Here is a 16,534-nt window from a genome sequence, read left to right as displayed (position 1 = left end):
GATACCTACTCAAACATCCTGATGTTATGGCAAATGGCTTCTCTCTAAGAAAGTGATTCAAGAGAGCATAAAGCAGAAGCTGAAAAGTCTTTTTTTTTTAAGTTTTATTTAAATCTGAGTTACTTAACGGTAGTGTAACAATAGTTTCAGGAGTAGAATTTAGTGATTCATCTCTTACATGCAACACCCAGTGCTTACCACAAGTGCTCTCCTTAGTACCCATCACCCATTTAGCCTGTACCACCCCCTGCCCACCTCCCCTTCAGCGACCCTTGTTTGTTCTCTGTATTTAAGAGTCTCTTATGGTTTTCCTCCTTCTCTGTTTTTATTTTATTTTTCCTTCCCTTCCCCTCTGTTCATCTGTTTTGTTTCTTAAATTCCACATATGGGTGAAATCATAAGGTATTTGTTTTTCTCTGACTAACTTATTTCACTTAGCATAATACATTCTAGTTCCATCCACATTGTTGCAAATGGCAAGATTTCACTCCTTTTGATCACCAAGTAGTATTCCATTGTATGTACATACCAAATCTTCTTTATCCATTCATCATTCGATGGACATTAGGGCTCTAATGAGCAATAATTTGGCTCTTGTTGATAGTGCAAAGTCTTAATATAGTTTTGGAATTTACATATCATAATTTCTTTTTTTTTTTTTTGGTTTTATTTAATTTCGAGACAGAGAGAGACAGAGCACGAGTGGGGGAGAAACAGAGAGAGAGGGAGACACAGAATCTGAAACAGGCTCCAGGCTCTGAGCTGTCAGCACAGAACCTGATGCAGGCCTCGAACCCACAAACCCCAAGATCATGACCTGAGCTGAAGTTGGAGACTTAACTGAGCCACCCAGGCACCCCTTTACATACCATAATTTCTGAAGAAGTCTATTAGTTACACAGGTTAGCTCAATTCATTATGGGAGGAACTACATAAGGGTGAACATACCAGGAAGAAGGGATCATTGCAGGCCATCTTAGAGGCTGGCCATTACATTTATTTATATTATATATGTATGTGTGTGTGTGTGTGTACATGTGCATGCATGTGTGCGTGCTTGGGTGGCTCAGTTGGTTAAGCGTCTGACTCTTGGTTTCTAATAAGGTTATGATCTCATGGCTTATGGGATCGAGCCCTGCATAGGGCTCTGCACTGACAGTATGGAGCTTGCTTGGGATTCTCTCTCCCTCTCTCTCTGCCCCTCCCTTGCTTGCTGTCTCTCAAAATAAATAAATACACTCAAATATTTGAGATGTTTCTATCTATTTCAAAATTCTAGTACCAGCTCTTGAAAAATATATTACCTTGCCGTTTATCCCAATTGAAAATTGCCTTTCGGGGGCGCCTGGGTGGCTCAGTTGGTAAAGTGTCTGATTTCGGTTCAGGTCATGATCTTATGGTTCCTGGGTTTGAGCCCTGCGTCGGGATCTTTGCTGACAGCTCAGAGCCTGGAGCCTGTCTTCAGATTCTGTGTCTCCCTCTCTCTCTGACTCTTTCCTGCTCACGCTGTCTCTCTCTCCCAAAAATAAATAAAACATTAAAAAAATTTTTTTAAGATGAAAAATGCCTTTGGAGACAATTCAGTACTTCTTTTTTTCCCCTTTGGTTTAAAAAAGATGATTTTAGGGGCACCTGAGTGGCTCAGTCGGTTAAGCGTCTGACTTCGGCTCAGGTCATGATCTCGTGATTTGTGAGTTCGAGCCCTGCGTCAGGCTTTGTGCTGACAACTCAGAGCCTGGAGCCTGCTTCAGATTCTGTGTGCCCTCTCTTTCTGCCCCTGCCCAGCTCATACTCTGTCTCTCTCTCTCTCAAAAATAAACATTAAAAATGAATTAAAAAATAAAAAAGGTGATTTTATTAAAGCACAGAAACAGGACCCATGGGCAGAAAGAGCTGCCTCAAATCTTCTTAAATGGAAAAGACCAAGAAAAAAGGCGCCTGGCAAGGTTCTCCTTTGGGCAGTTCAGTATCACAGGATTACCACTCCCGCTGCATTAACTTTCACTAAGTATTTATTCTTTATTTTTTTTTACTATATATTCCTTCTTACACTTTCCACTCTGATATACTCTGTTGCCCTGTTCTTAAGATAGTCATCCTAGAACAATTCCCTCTGCACTGCATTAAAAAAAAAAAATTTGTTCTTGATACATGGCTACTGGATTGTTTTCTCACATACTTTTCTATTACCTTACCCTTCATGGATTTGCAAATGGAGTTGGTTACAAAAGAACAATCAGAAGAATAATCATCTTTCCATATTTAGAGAATCCAGCTGTATTTACTGACTCATTTAAAATAAACAAAATAGTAGTTCTGTGGATACATTAATTAAAACTCTTACCCATGATTGCAGAGATTTTATCTGGGTAGCTTGAAGAGGACACCCTGCATTTGCTAAATGAGTGAAAAATATTCTCTTTGAACTGAGAATAGCTATTTGAAATGTTACGAGGCAGAATTTCAATAAATCTGAACTTTCCCCCTATAAATTTCTTTAATTAAAAAAAAAAAAACATTTGCAGAAATCCTAATCCCTTCCAGTTCAAATTACTTGCCCAGCCAATATTCTGAAGTGAACTATATTCTGTTAGACAAAGTAATGGGAAAACAACTTGTGGTTTTAATCAGTGGAAACAACTTGGCAACTTCTTTAAGTATGAGCGGAACAAGATAAGCTGCGTCACCAATTGCCTTTAATGTACACAATGTACACTTTGTCCTGCTTTTTATCCAAGGATCTAGGCATGACTGTAGAGGTGTCTGCTGTTTTTTAAAGAATGTGGAAAGACTGACTGTGGCATTTCCCGAACGAGAAGAAACAGATTCTCTAACAGCTCTGAGACTGAATATACGATTTATATTTAACCTTTCCTACTCTCAATTAATTAGTTTTAATCATAATGTCACTTGAGTGAAGAAAAATATTTAATGTAAAACGAAGTTCATAAGTCATTGCATCCTTTCAATCCATCAGACTCCTGGGAGTCATTTTGATTATTAAGTAAAACAATGCATTGGACACAGGAGTAAGTTTAAGAGACCTGAGTTTTGAGGTGCCCGGATGGCTCATTTGGAGGCGCGGGAACAACTCCTGATCTTGGGGTTGTGAGATCAAGTCCCATGTTGGGGATAAAGATGACTTAAATAATTAGGGGCATCGGTGTGGCTCAGTCTTGAGCCTCTGACTCTCAGGTCATGATCCCAGGATGGTGGGATCCAGCCCCTGCAACGGGCTCTGCCCTGAATGGGGATCCTGCTTAAGATTATCTCTCTCCCACTGCCCCTCACCCCTGCTCACGCTCTCTCTAAAATAAAATAAATAAACAACAACAACAACTAAACAAGAGACCTGAGTTTTGGTTCGGCCACTAAATAGTTTTATAGCCTTGGAAAGTTGCTTAACCTCTTTTGAGATTTTTCTTCTTTAAATTGGTGGGTAAGGACGGGAGTGGGGTTTCTTCCTCACGAACTAGCTTGATACAATCAACACCTAATAAAAATTTATCCCATACAGCCTCATTGCTCTGCTCTCCTCGCTTTTCCTTGAAAGTCTTCAAGGGACTCTTGCATTGTCTTGCTTAGATTTCCATACTGGTCCTCACAGGGGGTGTGTACCCCTTGCTAGTGGTGTTTGAAAAAGGGAAGGAAATCTGGTTTTTCACGGGTTGCGGTAACGATACTTCGGGCTCCAGGCTAGTATTCTTTTCTGGAGGTCTTGGTCTCCTGTCCTCCTTCTACCTTTAGGGCCTCTTCCGAGTGTCCGCCGGTGATTAGCTTCCTGTTAGGCGGTTCTGGGGACGGCGCCAATTTGTCAGATCCTGGCAGCTCTAGTTCTGAGGAGGTGGCATGGTAGGGCCTCACGGTTTGGGGCCCTTCTTCTTGACTCCCTCAGGGTAAATTCGTACCGTGACAACGCATTTCAGATTTCCTTCCAAAAAGCCCAATCCTGGGGTCACAGTCATGCCTCTATAAGCAAATTAACTACAGAGCTAAGAGGACACCATACGCCAACCACTAGTCTCAGGAGCTCTACTTCTAGGTTCCGGACCGGTGGGCAGTTGCGGCTGTGGCTGGAACTACAAGGTCCAGAATTCCTGCGCGCACGCGCGCTGCCATTGTGATGCTCCTTTCCCGGTAACTCGTCCTCTCAGGCAAACCTGAAGATAGCGGCAATTCTCCGGTGGGGGGCGGAGACGCTCCCGGCTTAACTCTCCGCCTCCTTCGTGATAGGCAATGGGACCAGCCAACCGACGTGGCGGGTTCGGGTCGTGCTCTCCAATCAGCACCTGTGGCAGAGAGGTGGGCGTGCGCACTGGCAGGGCAGGTGGGCTAGGCTGTGCCGGGTTGCGAAGGGGGGAATAACGTCGGGTCGGGTCAGCGGGCGCTGCAGTAGTCGCCGCAGCGGCGATGGGAGCGGTGGGGACGAGGCGGCGGCGGCGGCGGCAGGAGGAGGAGAAGGGGCTGGCACAAGAGCAGCGGCTGGGGGCGGCCAGCAGCAGCATTAACAGCAGCCGCCGCCGCCGCCAGTAAACGCGGACGGTACCCGAGGGGACTACCCAGCCGGCTGGCGCTCGAAGCCGCGCTCGGGTCCCGCCGCAGTCGGCGGCGGGGGATGGGCAGGCGGCGGTGGTCCCGCCTGCTGAGAGTTGATTCCTCTCGGTCCTGGTCCTGAGCTGGATCCGAGCCTTCCGCCCGAAATCCCTGCGTCCGCCACGGCCCAGGTAGGACACACCCCCCCGAAGCCCCCGGACACCTCTGGGGCGCCCTGGGCCCCGCCCTCCCCCAGTCCTGACCACCGCCTCCGGCCGCACCCCTCGCAGAATGACCGACCCTGATGCGGAGGGGAAGGGTACGAGAGACTCTTCGGTCGCTGCCCACGCCCTGGGCTTGTGCCAGACCTAGTCACTCCACCTCGGAGACAGTCTGCTTTTACACCGTTTACCCGAAGGCTTGTGCCTGGTTTCCTGAGAGGCTTTCGGTGTCTTGACTGAACTTGGAGGGTTACGAAGCTTCGTCTGTTTCTCTCTCTGTAGGTGACCCATATATTGCTTGTATTTGTGCTGCTTCTGGTACCAGGGCTGAACACAGAGGGTACTCAGGATACACTGAGCGCTTCTTTCGCACTCCGCCTCCCCAAATATAAAAGAAGGAGGCATGGGACTATAAAGTCTGGTTGCTCTGTAGTAACGGCAATGAAGGCCGTGACTTTCTGGTACTTAAGGTGCGAAGTAATGACCTGAGGGATTTGCTTGTCATTTACCTTGACAAGGATGATGTTGACCCCCTGGGTGCTGTGGGAGGGACAAAAGACTCCACACGTTTGTACTGTCAAATCAGAGAAGTAAATAATCCATTGGGATGCCAGCATACTGTATCGCTCAGTGAAGTTAATTTTGTTTCAGTCGTGGCTGCATTGGAGGTAAAAATGACATTGAGTTGTACTTCGCTTTGAATTAAAGTTGATAGATGGCAGCAATCCCGGCATTAACTCTTCTCATCCTTCGCTTTAGAAACTGTTCTTTCTTTAAACATGAAAGAGCTATGTTCTTATAACCTGTGTATTATGTAAAGATGTTTTGGTGTTCAGTAGAATTTGAAATTTTGTATGCATGTATGAGGATCACATTATTATGAATGGGCGAATACACACACACACGGAGGATCCGCTCAGTGTGTTTTGTTGTTAGAGTTTGGTTCTGAGCCATTAATAGCAGTTGCATTTGGTTTTTAAACACTGATTCGCCAGAATAGACCACAAAGATGTGTTTGCTGTTTTCTTTTGGCTAAATAGAATGATGTTCTATTTCGGAGAAAGAGATGGGAGATTGATTTTAAAGTATGGAGGGAATTGAATGCTATGTACTTCTTATAAAGAAGCAGTAATGTTGACAAATATTACTAATATGACTAATCTTGAAGAATTAACTGTAGAAAACTTTCAAATAAGTGTGCTCTTTTCTATGGCATATTGTGATCTATTCAAATTGAAATACCAAAAGGAACCTTTAAATTAGAAGCATATGCTTTCCTGTATGATGTCTTTATCAAGGCACTGAAAGGGATGTCTGAAGCATGGTTTTATTTTTTTATTTTTATTTTTTAAATGTTTTATTTATTTCTAGGAGACAGAGAGAGAGACAGTGTGAGCAGGGGAGGGTCAGAGAGAGAGGGAGTCACAGACTGAAACAGGCTCCAGGCTCTGAGCTGGCAGTCAGCACAGAGCCCGACGCGGGGCTCGAACCCACGGACCGCGAGATCATGACCTAAGTGAAAGTCGGACGCTTAACCGACTAAGCCACCCAGGCGCCCCTGAAGCATGGTTTTAAAGGAAAGTTTCTCTAGCACTTTTCTTTTATGATAGAATGTTAGGAAATGTTTTTTTTCTCTTTCAGTTTTAGACACATAAAAGGAATTGAAGCCCCTAGCTTCATTAATTTAATTTATAATATCAAATTGAAATAAATCTGGTCTTCAGTAGGGAGCTAAAAATAATATATCTTGTTTACGATCTTGTAGTGTGGTTAATACATAATTTAGTAGATTATTGTACTATATGACTTCAGATTTTGTCTTTTTTTTGACTTAAAAAATACTGATTATTTTAATACCTCAGGAAATTTTCATGAGACCAGGCGCATTTGCTTTAGCAAATTGAGCTCAATTATATAGGGCTTCAAATATTTTTAAATGTAGTGTTGGAAGTGAAATTTGTATAATTTAGACAATTTTGAAAGTATTTTACATCAAAAAATGCACTAAAAGGTGATAATTAGTGATAGATTGTTGGTTTTTCAGCGTAAACAAATGTTACAGAGCTTAGTTCACTATCATGAAATTTAACTTTGGCAGGGGCAGTCAATTCTTCATGTTTTATAACTTTAAAAAGTACTATATAGAGATGACAACTTGACTGCAACTTGTGAGAGACTTTGACCTGGAATCACCCAACTAAGACACTCTTAGATTCCTAATCCTCAGAAACTCTGAGTTAATGAATGTTTGTTGCCTAAAAACAAAAAGCAATGTATAACAAGGAAACATTTAATGACCATTAATGAACTAGAGTGGGTTGAATTGATTCACAAAATAAAATAGCCTTTGAGAATTAATGGAAAATATAGCTTCCTTCCTTCTCCATTCTTAAAAAAATGTCTCCTATAGAAAAATTCTTTTATAGATATGTGACAGACAACTTTACAATTTGAGCTTTATACTTTGAACGTTACAGTTTGAGTTACTCACAGTTATTCTATTCATGTATTTTTTTTTTTGATCTTCTCGAGGTTTTTGAGAAATATTCAACATATAGCTGGAGTTGTGTCCATTTATTTCATTAGTAATGTTGCAGGGCATCTCCAATGTATGAATTTTTGAAATTAAGCATATTTATGCTATTTTACTTTCTTGTCATACTTTTTTTGTTGTTGCTATCCAGTGTTTTGTAAACAATAGTGATGGCAGTGGTAGATTCCCCTCCCCCCCGCTCCCCCCCCCGCCCCGTGAGCTTTAGTGGATAGAATTCTTGTGTTGAAAATACTTTTATAATTTTTATTTGTAAATACTCAGTGTTTTCAGGTTAAATGTCATACTTCCACGTTTGATACAAGAGCCTTTAAGTCTGTATGAAAATGTTGAGTTTTTTAGAGCTAAAATTTGAGCATATGTACAACATATACAGTATTGCCACTCAAAAGTTTCTCTCTTCCTTAATATCTGGTGATCCTTGATCATAGGTTGAAAACACAGATTGAGGGGTGCCTGGCTGGTGGAACATGTGATTCTTGATTTTAGGGTTGTGAGTTCGAGCTCCACCTTGGGTGTAGAGATTATTTAAAAAAAATAAAAATTTTGGGGGCGCCTGGATGGCTCAGTCGGTTCATTGTCCGACTTTGGCTCAGGTCATGATCTTTCTGTCTGTGATTTTGAGCCCCTGCATTGGGCTCTGTGCTGACAGCTCAGAGCCTGAAGCCTGTTTCAGATTCTGTGTCTCCGTCTCTCTCTGCCCCTCCCCTGCTTGTGCTCTGTCTCTCTTGCTATCAAAAATAAAACATTAAACTTTAAAAAATAAACAAATAAAAATCTTAGAATACATATTGAAACTAAATTATTTACATAATGTGAATTTTTGCCAAAAAATTTCATATTTTAAATCAGTGATTTTTAAGTAGATTTCTTGGTATATTTTCGTTTATGTTTTATGACTGTGGTAAACATAATTCTTCTCTTTGTGGTTATTATTTTATATGTTCTTTTTTTTTTAATGTTAGTTAATTTTTGAGAGAGAGAGAGAAACAGAACACAATCAGGGGAGGGGCAGAGAGAGGGATACACAGAATCTGAAGCAGGCTCCAGGCTCTGAGCTTTCAGCACACAGGCTGATGCGGGGCTTGAACCCATGAACCATTAGATCGTGACCTGAGCTGAAGTTAGACGCTTAACTGATTGAGCCACCCAGGTGCCCCTGTTCTTTTTTTTTTTTTTTTTTTTTTTTTTAATGTTTGTTTATTTTGAGAGAGAGCACAAGCAGGGGAGGGGCAGAGGGAGATGGAGTGAGAGAGAATGGTTGGTGCACAATTTATAGCTACCATGTGTCACCATACGAGGCTATTACAGTACCATTGACTATATTTCCTATGCTGTACCTTTTATTCCCGTGACTTATTTATTCCATAACTGGAAGCCTGTACCTCGCACTCCCCTTCACCCATTTTGCCTCCTGTCCTTTGCAACCATCAGTTTGTTCTTTGTATTTATGGGTCCATTAATGCTTTTTTGTTTGTTCATCTGAGTGAAATCATATATATATATGTATATAGTCTGTATATAGTCTATATATACATATAGACTATATATATATATAGTCTGACTTATTTCACTTAGCAAAATACCTCTTAGGTCCATCCGTGTTGTCACAAATGGTAAGATCTTGTTTTTTTGGCTGAATAACATCCTTTACCACTTCTTTATCCATTCATCAATGGATGGACACTTGGTTGCTTCCTTTTATCATTATTTTTATATTGTCTTTTCATCTTTCTGCAGTGTCAAGGTAATTTCCTTTTTAAAAAAGTGATTTCACATTGTTTTCCTTGTCTTATTCATCTGAAGACTGTCTTTGGTTAATATTTGTCTCAACACTTAGTTTTCTACATATGTTATATATTATATATTAAGTTTGGAAAGACCCTCTTATTTTTTTGATCCATCAGGGGCCTCAGTTTCTAAAATACTTCAAAAAATGGTTTTGTCAACATTTTTCAATGTCAAATAAGGCAGAGATGAGGTGAGGAAATAGGAAAAATGAATAGCTAAAGAGACTCTTGCCTCTCATGAAATTTGATTTGAAAAAATCATCTGGAAGCTAATTCATATGGTAGATAGTAAACTAGATTAAGACTTCATTTCTGCTGCACTAGTTTAGCACTTAAAAAAAATCCAACATGTCCAAAACAAAAGTCAGCCCTCTTTTAACTGTTTCAGTTCTACAAACAAAGGTAACACTATTTAATCAGTTGCCCAAGCTCAAAAATCTCATTATGTGTGCGCGTGCGCATATATATACACACACATATATATACACACACATATATATGCGCGCGCACACACATATATATACTATATAAATATACGTGTATATATATATGTTCACATTTGCTTTCCTCTTTATCCTGGTTCTAACTGCACAGAATCTCTCCTTTTTATTTCTATTTCTATTGCTACTACCTTAACTTAGCCTCTCTGCACCTCATTACCTCTCCTTAAACATGTTACAGCTCTGAACCTCATTATCTCTCCTTGGAACTATTGTAATAGCCTCATCCATTTGTTCATTAAATATTTGTTCAGCATCTACTGTGTTACTATGCTAGGGGTTAGAGATTTGCCAGTGAAAAGGACACAAATGATGTCACTTCTGCAGCTTACAATGTAGTGGGAGCAGTCTGTTGTAGAATAAGGAATTCTAAATGTTCCAAATATCATGAAGGGAAAATGCAGACTACTGGGTGAACATATTAGCAGACAGAACTAACAGTCTGGTAAGTGGGTTCATGGAAGTAGTCTTCTGTTTTTTCACCCACAGTTTATTCTACATACTCTACCAGATACAGAGGTTAGTAGATATGTTACAGTTATTAGCAGTTATTAAAAATAATAATTTATTGTTTATTTTTAATAATAAATTTTTAAAATAAAAAGTTTAATAAGAAATGTTCACACAACTTTTGAAACAGCTTCAGACAAATGCTTTCAGACGTCAGAGCTTTTGAAAAATTTGGTCCTACAGAGTCTGTCCACCTCTGTCTACAGCATGAGTATCTACTTTGGGTTTTCTCAGACTTCATTTGCTTGAGCACTGACAGAATTCCTATGTTATGTTTCACATTCTGTGTTTGAACTTCAGAAAGGAGGACTAGGCATTACCAGTAGGAGGGTATGAATGGTTAGAAAAAATGTCTTCCAGGTAAGTGAGTGTCTCTCTGTGGCCAGAATCTAGCAGTTTATAGGTGAGTTATTAAGTATATAAGTAACTAGGGTATAATTTGAATATCTTTGTAAGTTTAAATATATATAAGGCATTTTTAAATCAGAAGAAAAGTGCCTTTTCGTATGCTGGCACCTAATTTTGGTTTAGAAAATAAGGTTAGTAGAACCATTAACCTGTACATTAATAAATGCTTACAAAGCAGATGAATACAAACTATTAATTATGCATCAAGATGGGATTTGAGTGTATTCTCATCTCTGCTGTAACATATCATAGTACTTTAGATAACTTAACTCCTTTTTGCCTCAGTTTTGCTATTTTTAAAAAGGGAAATTAATATACTTAAAATATAATTATAATGGCGATCATTACAGAGAAGTTTCTGTATTGATTTTTTTCCTTTTGTCTTAGTGGGAAGATCATAGACATATAATGCTTTGTTTGGTTGATATGGCTACAGAAAATTTTACCCAAGGAATGATCTTGTTCAGTGTTTTCATTACAATCTGGCCATGTAAGTTACACTGTACTTTCCTTAAGGGAAGGATGTGTTGTTAGTATTGTAGCCAGGGAGAGGAGAACTAGATTGTTTACACTTTTATCCTGTTGTCAGTAATTATAACTATGCTGACTTGTAAAGTTTCTCTTTAATAGGTATTTTACTTTATCGAATATATTGAATCCAGAGAGTTTCCATGCTGCTAGAAGTGTAATTTACCTCCTGTGAAAGTTTAGAGGGAACATTTGAAGTATGAGTGGTGACTAAGCATTCTCTTCCTTTTGCTATCAGCAAATAGCATTAATCACATCTTTATCTCTTTTTAATAACCCTTTAGAGAGGCTCTTGCTAAAAATCTTTGGGGTAAAACAAAAACACAGTCCCATGGTATTTATCCTATTCTTGACTGTTATTTCTGTTGTTTACATTAATATTGTTAAGTGTCTTGAAAAACTTAGGTGTTGTGTACCTCTGTAAACTTGCATCTCTCAGCTTGTTTAAAGACATAATTGAAGGCCTCCTGGGTACCTTGGTTAGTTGAACGTGTGACTCTTGATTTTGGCTCAGGTTAATGATCTCACAGTTCGTGGGTTTGAGCCCCTAGATGGGGTCTGCACTGACAGTGTGGATCCTGCTTGGAATTCTCTCTCTCTCCCCACTCTTCACCTCTTTCTGTCCTAATCCCCCTTTGTGCTCTCTCTCTCTCTCTCTCTCAAAATAAATACATAACTTTTTTTTAAAAAAAGAAACTCATAATTGAGATTATTATTATTATTTTAATATTTATTTATTTTTGAGAGAGAGCGAGCGAGCAGGGGTTGGGTACAGAGAGAAGGGACAGAGGATCTGAATGGGGCTCTGCACTGACAGCAGAGAACCCATTGTGGAACTCAGACTCACAAACGAGGAGATCATGACTTGAACCGAAGTTGGACGTTTAACTGACTGAGCTGGGCACCCTGAGATTATTTTTATAATGTGAAAAATATATTACTTTGACTTTTGAGGTATAAGAGATAGTCACTATGCATTGAATTATGTTTTGATCTATTTTTGGAATATAGATTATGTATGCTATCTACCATTTATGTAATATATCATGATTAGTTAGAAAGCATCTAATCTTTTGCTTTAATAATAGAAGGGGTTTGATAAATGTTTTTTTTAATCAAATTTGAAAAAACTTAAGACATTTTTTTCTTTGGATTTTTTCCCCCCTAGCATGGAATCTCTCTGGGCCCAATAAGTGTATCTAGAAATTAAAATATCTACTAAAAGTGAAGAGAAACTTTATATAAGACAGTATGGTTACAGTAACTGACAACAAAATAAAAGTGTAAACAGTTTGTTCTTTCCTTCTGGGACTCCAGTTATATTACATGTATGTTACGTTTTTGATGTTATCCCATAATTAATGATGCTCTGTTGGTTTGGTTTCTTTTTCTCTGTATGTTTCATTTTGCATAGATTTTTCCCCCTCTATCTTCCAGTTCATGAATCCCTTCTTTTACAGTAGCTTATCTGGTGTTAATCCTACCCAGTGTTGGTGTTGTTTTAATGTTTATTTATTTATTTATTTTGAGAGAGAAAGAGAGAGAGAGAGAATACAAATAGGGGAGGGGCAGAGTAAGAGAGAGACAGAATCTGAAGCAGGCTCCAGCCTCTGAGCTTACAGTGCAGAGCCAGAAGCAGAGCTCAAACTCATCAACTATAAGATCATGACCTGAGCAGAAGTCGGACACTTAACCTATTGAGCCACCCAGGTTTCACCCCCCTCCTTTTTCATCTCAGATATATACTTTTCATGTCTAATAGTCCTTGTCTACCAGTTCTATTTCTGGGTCTGTTTTTACTTTTCTTTCTTCCTTTCTGTCTTTCCTTTTTTTTTTTTAAATTAAAGTATAATTGATACACAATGTTACAGTAGCTTCAGGTGTGTACAACATAGTGCTAAGATAAGACTAGAGTTATGTATGCTATGCTCACCACAAGTGTAGCTCCCATTTGTTACCATACAATGCTATTACAGTACCTTTGGCTGTATTACCTGAGCTTAACTTTTCATCTCTGTGATTTATTCACTCCATTAATTAGAAGCCTATACCTCTTACTCCCCTTCACCCATTTTGTCCATCCCACCACTGCCCTCCCCCTGTGGCAACCACCAGTTTGTTCTTTGTGTTTGTACATCTGCTTTTTTTTTTGTTCATTTGTTTTTATTTTTTTTTTTAGATTCCACATATAAGTGAAATCCTATGGTATTTGTCTTTCTCTGACTTATTTCAGTCACAGACTGAAACAGTCTCCAGGCTCTGAGCTGGCAGTCAGCACAGAGCCCGACGTGGGGCTTGAACCCACAAACCGCGAGATCATGACCTAAGCGAAAGTCGGACGCTTAACCGACTAAGCCACTCAGGCGCCCCTATTTATTCATCTCTTGATGGGCACTTAGTTTGCTTCCATATCTTGGCTATTGTAGGTAATACTGCACTACACACAAGGGTGCATGTAGCATTTTGAATTAGTGTTTTCATTGGCTAAAAACTTAGTAGTAGAATTACTAGATCACATGGTATTTCTATTTTTAGTTTTTCTGAGGAACCTCCATACTGTTTTCCCATAGTGGCTCTATTCATTTGCTTTCTCACAAGTAGTGGTAAGAGGGTTCCTTTTTCTCCACATCCTTGCTAAACTTGTCCTTTCTTATCTTTTTGATGCTAGCACACTGACAGGTATAAGGTGATATCTCATTGTAGTTTTAATTTGCATTTCCCTAATAATTAGTGATGTTGAACATGTTTTCATGTGTCTAATTGACCATCTGTATGTCTTCTCTGGAAAAATGTCCATGTTAGGACCTCTGCCCATTTTTAAATTGGATTATTTGTTTTTGCTGAGTTGTATTAAGTTGTTTATATGTTTTGGATATTAACCCCTTCTCAGATATATTATTTGCAAATAGCTTCCCCCATTCAGTTGGTTGCCTTTTTGTTTTTGTTGATGGTTTCCTTCACTGTGCAAAAACTTTTTATTTTGGTGTAGTCCCAATAGTTTGTTTTTGCTTTCCTGCAGAGACCTGTCTAGAAAAATGTTGCTAATGCTGATATCAGAGAGATTACTGCCCATGTTTTCTTCTAGGAATTTTATGGTTTCAGGTCTCACAGTTAGGTCTTTAATCCGCTTTGACTTCATTTTTGTGTATGCTATAAGGAAGTGATCCAGTTTCACTGTTTTGCATGTCTAGTTTTCCTAGCACCATTTATTGAAGAAACTGTCTTTTCTCCGTTGTATAATCTTGCCTCCTTTGTTGTAGATTAATTGACTGTAAATGTGTGGTTTTATTTCTGGATTCTCTTTTCTGTTTCATTGATCTATGTGTCTGTTTTGATTATTTAGCTTGGTAGTAGATCTGGAAATCTGGGATTATGATACCTCCAGCTTTGTTGTTCTTTCTCGAGAATGCTTTGACTTGGGCTTGTTTTTATTCATTGATATTTCTCCTTTTTTTGCATCCCTGGTAATTTGAGTGCCAGATATTATGGTTTTACATTGCTATGTGCTGGATTTTTTAAAAATTCCTTTAAATATTTAGAGTGTTTGTTTTGGGATACAGTTACTTGAAAATAGTTTGATTCATCCAAGGCTCTGAATGTTTCTGAAGGTCTTTTTCACTCTGGTAGGTATGCAAACTATTCATAGCCTTATTTGAGCATCACAGATTGTTCTACCTGCCCCTTTCCAGTGGTTTGAACCTGGTTTTGGTCACTTTACTTCCTTATACATGTGCACTGATAAATCCTCAGCCAGAATCTCAAAGGGGAATCCACTCCAGATATCCCAGCTCATTCTTTTGTGCTCATATCTCCTCTCCACTGTTTAGTTTTGCCTTGACCTCCCCAGAACTCTGAATTTTGTGTCCTTAACTCAGTGAGATTTCTGGTCATTATTTGGGTTCCCCATTCCTTTACTGCAGCCGGAAATTCTCTCTAGGATATGAGTTGGGGGCAATTGTAAGGCTAACTATTTATTTCCCTTTTTCTCATAGATTCCTATTCTGTAGTGCCTGTTGTCTATAGTGTATAAAACCCATTGTTTCATATATTTGGTCCTTTTTTCTAGTTGTTTAAGGTGGGAGAGTAAACCTGGTCTCTGTCACTTTATTGTGGCCTGGAGCTGCAGTCATCTGGTGAATATATTTAAATCTCAAACAAAGGGGAGTCATATTTCACAGTTATGCTGTCATTAGAAATTTATGTATTATCTTAATGCCCAAATATAGCTTTAGAGATATCTTCTATACACTTTAGACACATCATAAGCTTCTGATGATTAATTCTAGCTCTCTTCTCATTGGGTTTAAAATTGTAGGTAAAAATAATTTTCCTACTACTCAGTTCAAGAGCAGAATCTAACATAAACTGTATATGGCACTATGTATAAAAACCATGCTGTTATTTATTTTGTGAATTATCTAGCTTCCCCTCCAAATAGGAGAATTTTATTACTTCAGCCAATCTAGATAATAGTAGTTAAAACTGAACTTCCTTTCCTTTTGCTTTATATCTAGCCTCCTTATCTGAAGTCCCTTAGTGGCTCCCCTTTGCTGAAACAGAATGAAGTTCATTTTCTTCCTAGCCTGATTTTTATAGTCTAAACTCAGTTTACCTTTCATGTGTATGTATTCTTTCTCTGTAATCAGAACTCTTTTAAACTTACCTTAGTCCATTTAGACTAATGTACACATTCATTTTCCCATGCACTTGTATGTTGTATTCATTTCCATTTCTATGCCTTTGCTTGTTAGCTCCTCAGTTAGCTTTTCTCTTCAAACAAACCACCCCAAAGCTCAGAGGCTAACCGAATTTGTTAGTTAAGTATTCTGTGGATTGGCGGTTTTGGGTCCAGCTGTATATTCTTTTTTGGTCTTGTCTGGGCTCATATATGTGAGGCAGTGCGCTAGCTTGGGTTTCTTTACAGTTTGGGTTCCAAAACCAATAGGAGGGTTGGTTCGGAGGGTAACTGCTTTTCATGCTTCTGGGTTGTGTTTGCTGATGTCCTGTTGGTCAAAGCAAGTCACAGGGTCACCTCAGTTTCCAGGATAAAGACACTATACCTCTAATGGAAGATGCAGTAAGTTCAAAAGGTAAAAAGGTAAAAAGATGTGTATACAGGAGTGGGAGGAATTTGTGACTATTTTGCAATCTACTGAACCATCATAAATCCTATCCACCTCCTCTGAAAAACTTTGTACCATCATCCTAGCTCATGTAAATCTCTTCCCTTTCTGATTTGTCATATGTACGTGGCCCTGACAGTTTGATGTCGATTAACTTTTTGTATTTTTTACCTTTTAAATCCAGAGAGTTACTGTTACTTTCCATTTTTGCACTATATATTCTATTTTAAAGATTAATCTTGAAATAATTATTTATGTTTTCTTCTTTCCTTGGTGGTAAATTAAGGGCAAAACCATGCATTATACTTCTATTTTCTCTTCTGTGTGTTTATAACAATTCGTTGAATGACTATTTTCAAATCAACTCTCA

General features: G+C 38.9%; 1 protein-coding gene across 2 annotated transcripts in view; it reads left to right on the top strand.

Annotated features, from left to right (window-relative positions):
- Positions 1 to 4,410: 4,410 nt before the first annotated feature.
- TTBK2 (tau tubulin kinase 2) overlaps positions 4,411 to 16,534 on the top strand; it is a 147,371-nt gene continuing 135,247 nt past the window's right edge. For both annotated transcript variants that reach the window (XM_039232746.1, XM_039232745.1), the window contains exon 1: positions 4,411 to 4,724. The gene's annotated coding sequence lies outside the window, so the exon portion shown is untranslated. The remainder of the gene's footprint in view (positions 4,725 to 16,534) is intronic.

The sequence above is a fragment of the Hyaena hyaena genome, unplaced genomic scaffold, assembly GCF_003009895.1.
Source record: "Hyaena hyaena isolate Hyena2069 unplaced genomic scaffold, ASM300989v1 scaffold_70, whole genome shotgun sequence".
Taxonomy (NCBI): domain Eukaryota; kingdom Metazoa; phylum Chordata; class Mammalia; order Carnivora; family Hyaenidae; genus Hyaena; species Hyaena hyaena.
The sequence above is the reverse complement of the archived record's forward strand: the minus strand, read 5'-3'. Positions and strand labels throughout refer to the sequence as shown.